The sequence below is a fragment of the Trachurus japonicus genome, chromosome 24, assembly GCF_045865225.1.
Source record: "Trachurus japonicus isolate A0001 chromosome 24, Traja_1.0".
Taxonomy (NCBI): Eukaryota; Metazoa; Chordata; class Actinopteri; order Carangiformes; family Carangidae; genus Trachurus; species Trachurus japonicus.
In genome coordinates this window covers 8,709,810-8,721,988 of record NC_140930.1, presented here as the reverse complement: position 1 = coordinate 8,721,988, position 12,179 = coordinate 8,709,810, and the positions used below count along the sequence as shown (strand labels likewise).

The following is a 12,179-nucleotide window of genomic DNA, read 5'->3' as shown; positions in this document are numbered from 1 at the left end:
AGATAAGATTCTGACAGTTTGATAACCCTCAGCAAAAATATCATGGTATGGTGTTTATCAAGTCAGGGGTAGACAATAAGGGAAATTTGCCACTGGCCCCACCATTCTAACCACTGGCCCAGGACAATAGGTATCGATCCCCATATTAACGAAAAACAACATATCCCAGCCAATTCCTGCGGTCTCGCCATCGAGGCTGGAACTTTCTTATATACCGATACCAATACTAGTAAATTTCCACGATTCTTGACAATTATTCGATACCACGGTTTAAGAAGGACAAAAAAAGTGCTTCTAAATTCATCAGGCTATACTTTATTTAATAAATAAATAACTGTTTCACATTAGACTTGTACAGCATTTAGCCTCCACTGTGGTTTAACAATGAAGTAAAAACAGAGTTAAAATGGTAAATATGCCTCAACACAAACATGAAGTTATGTAGTCATTACTTTTATCCTCCAAGTAGTTCAGTGATATAACTGTTGTTCTCATTCATTCACGTTTAGGCTGTTTCCACAGATACTGCCTCATTGTTTCATTTTCAGCTCAGTTTTGCGTTTACACACGTTTTTGTTGTTGTTGTTATTATGGTCTAAAAGTCACGTGCACCACCGCTGTGGCGCACACCGAACAGCTGGCGCCCCAGCGCGAGCTCTGGCCCGTGTGTAACGTTCGCGTCGGTCCCGACAGGAATCGACCCGACGCGCTGAGGAGGAGGAGGAAGTTTCATGGTTAAGAAAAAGGTTTTTATCGGTTCTTGTGACGACCTTCTATCAGCAGCAGCAGCAGTGAGTGAGGAGCTGCAGCTGCTTGCAGGTGGTGCTGACGTGCCAGGGCACAGAAAGTAGATGTCTCTGTCGTTGATCGGGTCGGGATCTCTTAGCACTAATTACCGAGACGATTTGACAGTTATCATTTCAAACCACAGGGATTTAATGTGAAATTAGATTTATTTATTTACTTGTTATATTTTTTTCAAGGCATTATTTTCACTGGCCCAGTTTGGAGCGTTCTGGTGGCCCTGACGGTTTTAAAGGGTACGTCCGGGCCACCGGGCCATTTATATTGTCGACCCCTGCAAGTTAAAATAAATAATAAAATAATAATAAAATTAATAATTGATTTCTTCTAAATAAAATTAAAATGATTGCAGTAATTCAACTGAAGCGAGACATAAAAAACTGTTCATACTACAGGAACGAAATGACATAATTTTTTTTGTGGTTTTCAAACTGGGACTTTTTCATACTGTGGGACACTACAGTACCTTGAACCTGCATGGGAATTGTTCCCCATGTCTACTCTAAAGTGACAAAAAAATATTTTTAAATCAAATTTTTTCTTTTTTCTCTAAATCTCAAAGAGGTTGGAAAATTGAAAAATGTTTCCTTTTATTAAACCGATCATCAACGGTGTTTAGAAAGTGCTTTTTGTTCGTCCTTTTTTGTTTATTCCACTTTGATTTTCGTTAGTTTTCTCAGAAGCATTTATTTGTAGTGCTTTATGTATTATATTTTATTTTGTAGCTTTATGTTTGAATTGCTTTTCACACTGTGCAGCAGATTAAATTGTGTTCCTTTTGTAAAAAGGTTGAGCAGCGTTGTTTAGTGTTAACAGTGCAGTGGTATATTGTACATGATTGTGAGTGTGTGTGGAGGGTATTTTGAAAAACCACATGATTATCATTATTATTATCATTATTATTATTATTATTATTCCACCTGATCTTGACCCACCGGTGTCCACAGCTTATGAATGGCGGGCGTGTAACGTGAGTAAGTGAAGCGGGAGTCACCTGACTCTCCGATGCGGCTGAATTCATATCGACCGAGCTGTCATGGAGACATACAGACCTCTCATGCATCTGATATGCAGATGTCAGGATGCACGCTGACTACACAGCTGTCTGTCTCTCTCTCTCTCTCTCTCTCTCCTCCCTGGTCGGGGGAAGCGTCCTCATGTATTAATGACGTGTCGATAAAGACCTCTCCCGTTACACCCACACCCATCTTTAACCTTGCTGCTCATCTGTGTTTGTGTGTGTCTGCCCTCTGTCGTAGCTCTTCTATTATTTACCGCGCGTCTCTGTCTGGGTGTGTGTGTGTGTGTGTGTGTGTGTGTGTGTGTGTGTGTGTTTGTGTGTGGCCAGCAATCGCCTTTAGGTAAACAACCACTGCCAATGACACAGGTGACCCTCAGACATACACACACTCCTTTCTAACCTCATCCCTCCTCTGACCACATTGCATTTCCGATCAATATGTTTTAAGCGAAGCCTCTAAACAAACTTTGCTTGCCCGGTTGGATGTGTGTGTTTGTCTTATTTCATGGGGTGGGGGGGTGGAGGGTGGAGGAGTGTGTGTGTGTGGGGGGGCGTGCAGGTGTCAGTTTTCAGTGTTGGTCCATGATGCCCTTTAGGCTGCTTTCAGGCGACAGTGAAAGAGAGTCATCACCACTATCTCTGACACCTCAGCCTGCACGGACGTCTTGCTCTGAAGCCACGTTAGCTGGTGTGGGCCTGCAGGGAAACAGGAGGGTTGACACACACATATGCAAAGAAACGGGGATGAAAAAGTAGTTTTAAAGCTCTCTATTACATTAAACAGGTTGTACAATTAAAATATGTTTAAAGCAGAAGTAAGCGATCCGGTCGTTTTGGCTTCCTTCCTTCTGCTGAACTTCCTGTCAGCCGATGGAGTTAGCAGTCCCCGCCCTCGTCCCTACGTCACCACATTCACGCACATCCCTTGGCTGCACACACAGAGAGGACCGCCCCTTTATGCCGTTCTCTCTCCTCATTGGATAAAGGTTGTAGGATACAAGGAAAGTTTTCTCCTCGGCTTACAGCAGAGCAGAGTGACTGACAGACCTGTGTTTCAGACCAAACACTCTATATAAGTGATTGCTGTCGGAAGATATAACTATTTAAGACTTATATTAACACAAACATTCCGCTTACTTCTGCTTTAAAGTTCCCGTATTTCCCGTAAAAACATAGATTTCCATGTCACTGTTGATTATAGATCACCTCTAGATTCTTTATTAATACTGTAATTAAGCCTCATTCGACAGAAAATCACAACATTTATCGAGACTGAGCCTTGAAATGAGCCATAAGGACTTCTGCGACTTTCTGATGTCACAACAAAGACGCTCTGAGCTCTGCCCCCCTGGAACCTCTGATCTAAATTCCTCCTCTGTGTCTTACTGTACTTGAAATCTGCTTTATTTCTATATGATCACACAGAAATCAGTCAGCCATTCAGAGGAGAGGCTCAGAGCCTCCTCTCTTCTGATTTGCTGACACAGAACTCCAAAGAGAAGCTGAGAAAAGACATGTTAAACTGCACTGAGAGGGTTTTTGTTACTTAAAACCACCAATATATCGTATTATGGATCAAACCTTCTGGTAAACTATTGGAGCTGTGTTGAGCCATTAGCAGTTCCTTTGTGATGTAGCTATACACACTGTCACTGGACCAAAACTTAAAAAATGAGCCGATTCTCAGACAAGTTCTGAAAGGTCTTTTGTCTGTGATATATTTTCCATCACTAAACATTGACTGTTAAACTCAGTTCCTTTCAGCAGCAGAGACAGAAAGACAGAATATCCCCATTCACAACCAAACATTAAGTGGTGTTCCTGTAAAAGCTTCAGACATAATTATCTGCTGAAATTCTCTCAGGCAATAATAAAAACTATACATCTTCTTATTTCTCTGCCATTAAAGCAGTAGCCACTGATATATTTGGAATTCATATATCTTAACTTACATTGATCCCTCAGTAAAGCACCAATATCTTTTTTGTTGTCGCGCCTTTTCGCTGTCGTCCTGTGGCTTTCTCAATTTTTGAAGAGGATCTATGAGATGAAAAAACAAAAAAAGGTGTTATCGCACACAACCCACAGCAGCAGTGATATAAAGACATCATTAATATTAAAGATGACATTTCCTGGTCTTGTGCAGCTGGAGAGATTTGCTCTTCAGGTTCAGAATCAAGTGACACAACAACCAGAAGGCTTCTATAACCAGGACTGAACTTCAGATTCATGCTTAATATTTTATTCAGACCCACTGACACATCGTGAGGTGCACGGCAATGATGCTGTAGCAGTTTGCTCTTCACTTAAAAATGTTTGTAAGAAACAAATAAATAGTGATAGTTCTGAGAAGTGACATTTACAACTGAACTTACACACAGCAGGCTCGCGTTCACCAGTCTGCTTTTTTTGATGCTTTATATCAAAGACTGTGAGATGCCAATTCATATTTGATTTATTTTATGTCTATTTAACAGGGACAATACTGTACATACAACATTGCCACAGAAAATGGGAAAATGTGATGTATATAAGACGTCTAGCTTCAGCTACACGGTTCATGTAGCTGTTTCTGCACAAAACTATCACACACTTTTTTTCCCACACAGTTTCCAGTGTTTCCAGACACATTCCTCTTTTTATTTCCATTCTAAAGGTTAATTGTGGTTTAATTTTCACAATGATATGTTTGCAAGAGATTGCTCAATAAAGTTTTGGGAAGATATACACTTTATCTGTTAACAATAAGTCACAATCATTTCATGATAAGAGGTAAAAAAAAAAAATATATATATATATATCATATATACAGTATATTCCAACTTCATGGGCAACTGTGTAGTAAAAGTAGAGCTCACCACTGAGTGGGAACAAACATTTAAGATGAAGCTGAAAAATATTTTATATTCAACTTTTTTTGCATTGTTGCAGAGAGTAAAATATTCAGCATGATTCCACATATCGTAAACAAATGCATTTTGCACATGGGAATGATCCACCAATCACAACAATTAATCTGGGGTTTCCAGAATGGTCCACTGACTGTTTGATGGAGTCACGTCTCGTCTCACTTGAAGCTTGACTCAACCCTAACCCGCTAAGTGCTTGGCCTGTGTTAAAGTTGTTGTTTTTTTTTCACACAAATCATACTCTAAATATGACAAAATCTAAATATATAAAAATATAGGAGGATAAGAGGATCCAAATGATCAAAAGACAAGGATTGTTCACCAAAAATGCCGTCCCTCAGGAAAGGCAGATATTCACAGTTTTTCTTGGACCTTGCCTGGTTACAAACATAAAGCAGCAATTCTAAACTATTTAATGTTGATCTTTGAAATCAGCACCATGCATCATTTTACATTCACTTGAATTAAAACACCATGCACAGGTTTTCATTTTTGTAATGCAGTTTTATTCTTCAGGAGAAGTTTGCAAGAGGAAGCCATTCCAGATTTTTCAAAACCAGATCAAGTTGAGACAACAATCCCTAAATGATCTTTACATGATTGCAAAAACATGTTCTTTTTTCATTGCAAAGCACAAAGCGTTGTATTGAAATTGCACAAATTCTTGTGCCGAAGCTGAACTCCATGGGCTTTCACCCATTACAATCCGATGTTTGCCCCTTGTTGATAATTGTTGTTAAGTCCTTGATTATTATTACCATTGAAGCCAACAGCGCCATGGAAAGTGTCATAAGCCCTAGGTGAAGGAAGGTGTACAGATATAGACATGTATTTGTTAAATTGCATCACATTGTATATTTTTGTTTCATCTTCAATCGGTATTTCTGTGATATGTACAGTATGCATTATTGTTACAAGTAGACAGTAAGGGTCCTTACCTTTTCACCATTTCTGTAAAACAAACAAGACAAGACAAAAACAAAATAGCATCAGGACAGCATAGCAGTCATTATTATGCTTGGACAAAATATTATTTTGTTATTTTTAGAAATAATTCTAACATTTTACTTGATGTCTATTTAGCAGTCAGTTTGTAAACGTGTGGAAATAAGAACGTGAAGGACACATAGTGCTTTGCTCAGAGCTGAAGTCAAAACCAAATGTGGTGAGATGATTTACCCATTGCTTCTTCGGATTCCTCCGGTTCGACGGCATCGCTCGACTCTTCTTGACTGTCCCCGAGTTTGGCCATGAGGATGACCAGCATCAGCACCACACAGATCATGGCACGCTTCATCCTGAAAGAAATACACAATACCTTAATGGTCACATCAATTCATCCGGGCTGAGTTTTCATCGTCAGACTTTGCGTCTTACCTTTCAACAGTGTTGTCAAAGTCTGTACAGAGCAGTGAGGTCTCCAGGTGATGGAATCAGAGTTCTGTTCCTGATGGTTGTCAGGTGTCTGTCTTTTTATAAGGGCATGGATGAATTTCTCAACCAGTTACAACATTACAGTAACGTTGTTTTTCTTGTATTTTGCAATATCAAGTTGTGTAGACGGGATGTTGATTGATTTAATCTCAGCGACTCAGCACAATGACACAAGCAAACAAGTATGAGGTCAACTAAGACACAAACAACAAGTACATGTGTTCTACATAGAGAGCAGGCCTGACTTCAGCCAGAACAGGAGTAATGCATTCAAATGCACACAAAACTAACAACTGCCCATCACACACCTGAGGAGATGTCCAGGTAGAGTAGCTGTTGGACCAGTTCCTGATTAAAAACTGAGCTAAAGAGTGGTAGTTTCATTTTGTGTTGTTTTTTCAACCCTTCATGGTGCGCTCTTTCATCAGAAAAATGTTGTGAAACCAGCATGAACAAACTATTTAGACAATTTTGGAAGGTAAAGGTCAACCTTCTAGATGAAATACTATAGATCTTCTTCTAAATGACTGTACATGGCCTATAAGCTCTTTCTTCAGCCTCCATAACCAGAGCTTTCTTTGCCTACAGTCAGTTACATCAAATTATTTTAAACATAAGTGTGTCTCAGAATATGAATAAAACAGATGTCATTCTGCAGATATCTTATAAGCTTAATGCTAATACAATCTATTCTATTCCATAAATCCTCAATCGCATATGTGCATTTTTTGTACTAGAATATTTCTAATTCATTCTATTTAATTTTATTTTTTAGATATTTATTCTTCTCCTACTTTTTTGTTTGTTTGTTTTTTTTTTTTTTTTACTATTTTTTGTATTTTTTGTGTCTGCACCTGACACCACGTCAAATTACTTGTGCTGTAAAGTGACCTTTACTGCTCTTGGCAACAATAACATTTCTGATTCTGATTCTGATCTAAATCACTTTGGCTGCTAAATGGTGCAGTCCTATGCTATTGTTGATTTTTTCTTTATATATTAAAGTCTCAAGACCTTTGGAGGGTAAAGAGATTATGTATTCATTAAGTAAATGCCGACTGCACTTTATTTTAATTTGATGCCTTTTTGGCAGCAAAAAGCAAACTAATCAACTGCAGATTTATTGATAATGAAAGTTGCTGCACAAATTGAAAGAGAGATATTTATTTAGAATTTAAATGAAATATCTCACAGAGTTTTGGCTTTAACTCTTCTCTTTGATGGTACAACCTAAAACGTTAACTCAGAAACACAATGAAGAGAGAGCTTACTTTTTATCTTTTTCTTTGCAGTTTTATTCATAGAGTTTTGCAAAAGCAAGCAAAGCAACTGTAACATCATTCACAAATGATTTCAAGCATTGCCAAAAGCGACTGCTCATCAAGCTCTTTATTCAAACCCAAGGCTGCTGGTTTGCCGTCGTTGTTTCCTGATTCATTTGTTCGCAGCAGTTTAAACTCATGAACATGAACAGGTTTATTTGCGATTAAACTGCTGTCCTTGATTGTAATCTTGCTGGCCCTGCTGTTCTTGTTGTCTGTAGAGGACATAATTAAAGTTAGAGCTCTTTACATGTATGATCAGAAACATGCAGCAAATCAAGATGCAGGTAGTTTGAATTTGCTTGATTCAGTATTGATTTAGTAGGATTTTTAACTGTTATGGCTTAACTTTTATGTTTTTACAGGTTTTAATTGAAATCTGTCTTGTTGAGAACACTAAACATGGGTCAGATGCTCTCACCTGTTCAAGTGCTCTGGAAATGCAAAGAAAGAAGAAAAAAACAGGATGTTAAATAATAATCTCATCAATGTTTTGATATTTCATTCCCACTTCATAGTAAGTCTATACCTTATGCTTGACATTACTAAATAATTGTTTTATCGACAGATGACTAAAGCAGCCTCAGCCGGTCTAAGTTTTGAAGCCGACACGTTGGGCTCTGGTTTCGCAGACCAAGTGCAAGAGAATCGCAGTGCAGGTGCACGAAACTTGCAAAGTTTCAAATAATAAAGACACTCACATTTAAACCCTGTGTAACAAAGTTGTGTAGTGTGCACAGATCACAAATACCATGCATAACGGGGATGAAATCAGTGGCTGGAGTTTCGATTACGCAAACTGGCTTTGATCTGACATCAGATGTGACGGGACAGTCGATATAGAGATACATAATATGCATATTTGGATAGTTGCATTGAATAGTAGTTTTTGTGATTATTAATTACATTGATAATGTTGCCTGACATTCTGGAAAGCTGCCTGTGAGGTTTTGGCGACGCGTGCACTCACTGTACACGCCGGTCAGCCAAACCATCACTGGACCGGCTGCGCTGAAAGTAGACCAGGTTGGAGCCGGTGAGCTTTCAGCACACTTTCAGCGCAGCCTTTTGGCACTAAACTGTCAATGCCCCAAGCTGAATCTGTCGACACCCAAAACTTGCACTGCTTGGGGCTCAACCACCCTGCGCCACTTTGCGCCGCGCCGGGAAACTAGAGCCCATTGTGTGTGTTTTCACATGTGAGTTACCTTTCAATCCGGCCTTGGCACCCCTGAATGTGGCCTTGATACCATGCCAGATGTTTTTCAGGTGTTTAAAGAAACACTCTCCGGGTTCAGCCATGAGAACCACCAGAGACAGCACGAGAAAGACCATAGCGAGCCTCATCCTGCAAAACAGGAGAGTTGATTCAGGTTGATTCCTGCTGATGTGTAATACCTTCTCTTCTCAAAGTTACACAATTAAAAAAATATATCAAGGCAACATGTCATAATGTAAAGAATCTAAAGTACCAGATCTCATCACATCCTAAAGGAAATAAAACTATGACACAGTGTGTGTGTGTGTGTGTGTGTGTGTGTGTCGTTTACCTGGCGTTAGATTGATGGTATCAGTTGACAGAGCACAGAGTCAGCAGTTGTGAGATCTACAGCTGATATGAGCTGATTGTGCTGAACACTTAGTGAAATAGCTGTTTCACCAAGTGGGCGGGGCTCAAAGGAGTTCCTCGTGTATCTTTTTTTAGTATCTATAATACACTGTGTTTTCTCAGGCTCGGTAGGTGTTGGTCTTAAATTCAGTTCCTGTTGTGGGAAGGTGGTTTGACTCAATAAAAGTTGTAAAAAGAGAAGAATGTTATGCAATGTGTGGCGAGACATATACGCACACACACAGCAAATGTTTGATTATGAAACACCTCTGAAAACACCTGAACTTAATCCTTTCAAGCTTCACTCTTGATGCGTGGCATGAACTTCCCAACACGCTGCACCTCTAACCACACACTCGTCAGTGATGTCAGTGCAGGTGTTTTCAGTCGAGGTCTCCGAGGCCGAACACCTGCTGTCGCGTCGGTGATTGAAGCAGCAGCGATTTCAGCTCTTAATTTTCTAAATCCCCAGTCAGCGGCTCGCCGGCCTCTATCTGCTAGGTCCGAGTAAATACCATTAGAATTGACCCAAGCTATGTAACTCGACAACACAGAGCTAGGTCGAAGCGCGTCCTGCCTTTGTGCTAGAGTAAAAGATCCATTCAGAAGCTTCAATAACAGCATCATCCACTTCAACACAAAAGATGTATGAAATGTTGATTGATGAGCTGGTAAGGGGGGTTTTATTCACATTTGAAAGAGTCAGGTTAGCCATCTCTACTGGTTTCCAGTCTTTGTGCTAAGCTAATGCTAACTGGCAGCTGGCAGAAGCTAATTTCTTGATAGAACTTCATTAGGGTTAGGTTTAATTCATCTTTTCCCAACCTAGCATCTCTCCACTCCCCAAGTTCAGCCGGAGAACAACCAACATTTACTATCAAATTCACCCTGAAAAAAAAAACAAATAGAAAGCATCACATATCTTAAACTTTTACTTTTTAGTTTCTCACAAGCTGAGGCCGTAGTCTGCACCTGAGAGACCTTCTAATGATGTTGCCTGCGCTGGGGTTAAAATCATATTGTCAGTGTTGACCTGGTATTCAGGAGAAATGTTTAATATTGTAGTTTCTCTCAAGTTCTACAGATAAAAATATATTTTATATGAAGTCATTTACAAGATTAACACTGCCTTTCCAAGCTGTGATGAATGAATAGACTCAAAGTCACTGAAACATTGTACTCTCTCTCTTAGTTTTTCTCCAAACATGTTAATGACTTGAACAATGTAGCCTTAAAAAAAATCTGGACATTGTCATCTCTTTCAATCTGGAGTTACATTGCCCATCTACATTAAAAAGAACTGAAATTCATGAATTGTACAAAACCTGGGAATTAATGAGTCTTAATATCACATACAGTTGGCATTTCACATCCATACAGATCTGCACCATGTGGCCTGAAGTGGCTGTAACTCTGCACTTTGTGGCTTTGTTAAATATCACCAGTGCATTTGACCAAACACGCATGATGTTTCCAAATAAGGAAGAGAAGTGGCTAACGTTAATCAGCATAATGTTGTGAAACCAGTAAGTGGGAACTATCGACATCTTCATCGAGGTGTTAAAACCATTTTTCAAGTGTTGTTGCTGTGACACAACAACAGAGTTGAATTGCACTAAAACCAACGATTGAGCAATTTGCTTAATTTGAACCCCACTGAAACAAATTAGAAGAATATCTTGTGTATCAGCAACTTGTCTTGGATTTGTGTCTTGAGCCCAGTCGCACAACACTGCAATCAGCTCCAATGAACAGGAACACATTAATGAAGAGTCACCAGCAAATGGCTGATCCCACTGTTGAGCTTAGTTTGCAAATTATTATTTGAGTAAATACAAATGTATGAGCAGAGGTTCGGCCAAATCTTATTTTAAATGAATAGATTTATGTATTTCTGTGTGTGCTGTGGGAAAGATTTATTTTACATGAAGCGGGAACATGCAGCTGAAACCTTCCAACTGTTTCCCTTCATTAGTTTTGTACATGGGGATGAAGAACCAGCGAGTGAAGCATCACTGCTCTGCTGCTTTTTGTGTTGAGTGTAAGAAATAGAAACAAACACAGTGTTCTTTTGCACAGTGAATATAAGGCCCCAGTTATTCACCACCATTTGAAAAAAATAAACAAATACAGAGTCAGAAGAGAAATGTAAAATAAGAGCATGTATTTTACTCCTTAGACCTCCCTTACACATATGATTTTTTTTCATTTCATGTTGGTTTTGTTACTGAAAATTTAGGTTTTGTATTCCGCAACAATTGTTGCCGGTAGGAAACAGCTTAGTCTAAATTTTCACACATTCTTTAATTTAACCTTTTTACACATAAAAAAACCCAACAAAAAACACTAACATGTGTAACATGCAAGCATGCACAAATGTGCATCCTGGAGGAACTTCTGCTTGTTTAGCTTGACCAAGGACTACACTTGTGCTTACATTTAGTCTTCTTATGATCAAAAGATGCATGCAGGCATATAATTCTCATTATATATCGTAGTAGTAGTATAGTAGTAGACCCTTTAAAGAATATATGTACAAAAAAATTCAGTTATATCTGTTAATTAAGGTATTTTATTTAAATCCTCATGTACATGTTTGAAGCAGACATCAGCCCCAAGAGGTGCAAGCAGGAAGTAAAGAGGCCTGGCCATGTGACCATTCACACTATTTACATGACATTGATACAATTAAGAGGAGACGGCATATTATTTCATTTTAAAACTTGCAATAGCTGCACAAAGCTAAAACAGCAGTTTTAGAGCTTCCAGAAGTTAAAAGAAATGAATACAATTTTGTCAAGTCACTGTTAGCAAGAAGAACATTTTTATCAGCGGTCAACACATAGATGCTAATGAGTAGTTTTGACTACTCATGTCAAGTCACTGTTATTGTGGAAGAACATTTTTATCAGCGATCAACACATTGATGCTAATGAGTAGTTTTGACACCAGCACCTAAAGTGAGTGGCCTGCTCGCTGCAGAAAGAGGTAGTAGGTAAAGAGGTAAATTCCTGCAAAACCGCTGATGCGCATTCCTGTCGGGGGCAGTTTTTCAGCAAGCAGTCTCTGCATTTGCCTCG

The 12,179-nt window shown here is 39.1% G+C and overlaps 1 protein-coding gene and 1 long non-coding RNA gene across 2 annotated transcripts in view; one reads left to right on the top strand and one right to left on the bottom strand.

Moving 5' to 3' along the window:
* The window catches only part of LOC146961325 (exostosin-1), a 264,970-nt gene that overhangs the window by 124,556 nt on the left and 128,235 nt on the right, over nucleotides 1-12,179 (top strand). The window lies entirely within an intron of this gene.
* On the bottom strand, nucleotides 5,914-6,437 carry LOC146961328 (uncharacterized). The gene is made up of 2 exons (XR_015035207.1): nucleotides 6,112-6,437; nucleotides 5,914-6,032 (listed from the first exon to the last, which is right to left on the bottom strand). It is a non-coding gene; the product is annotated as an uncharacterized LOC146961328 (long non-coding RNA).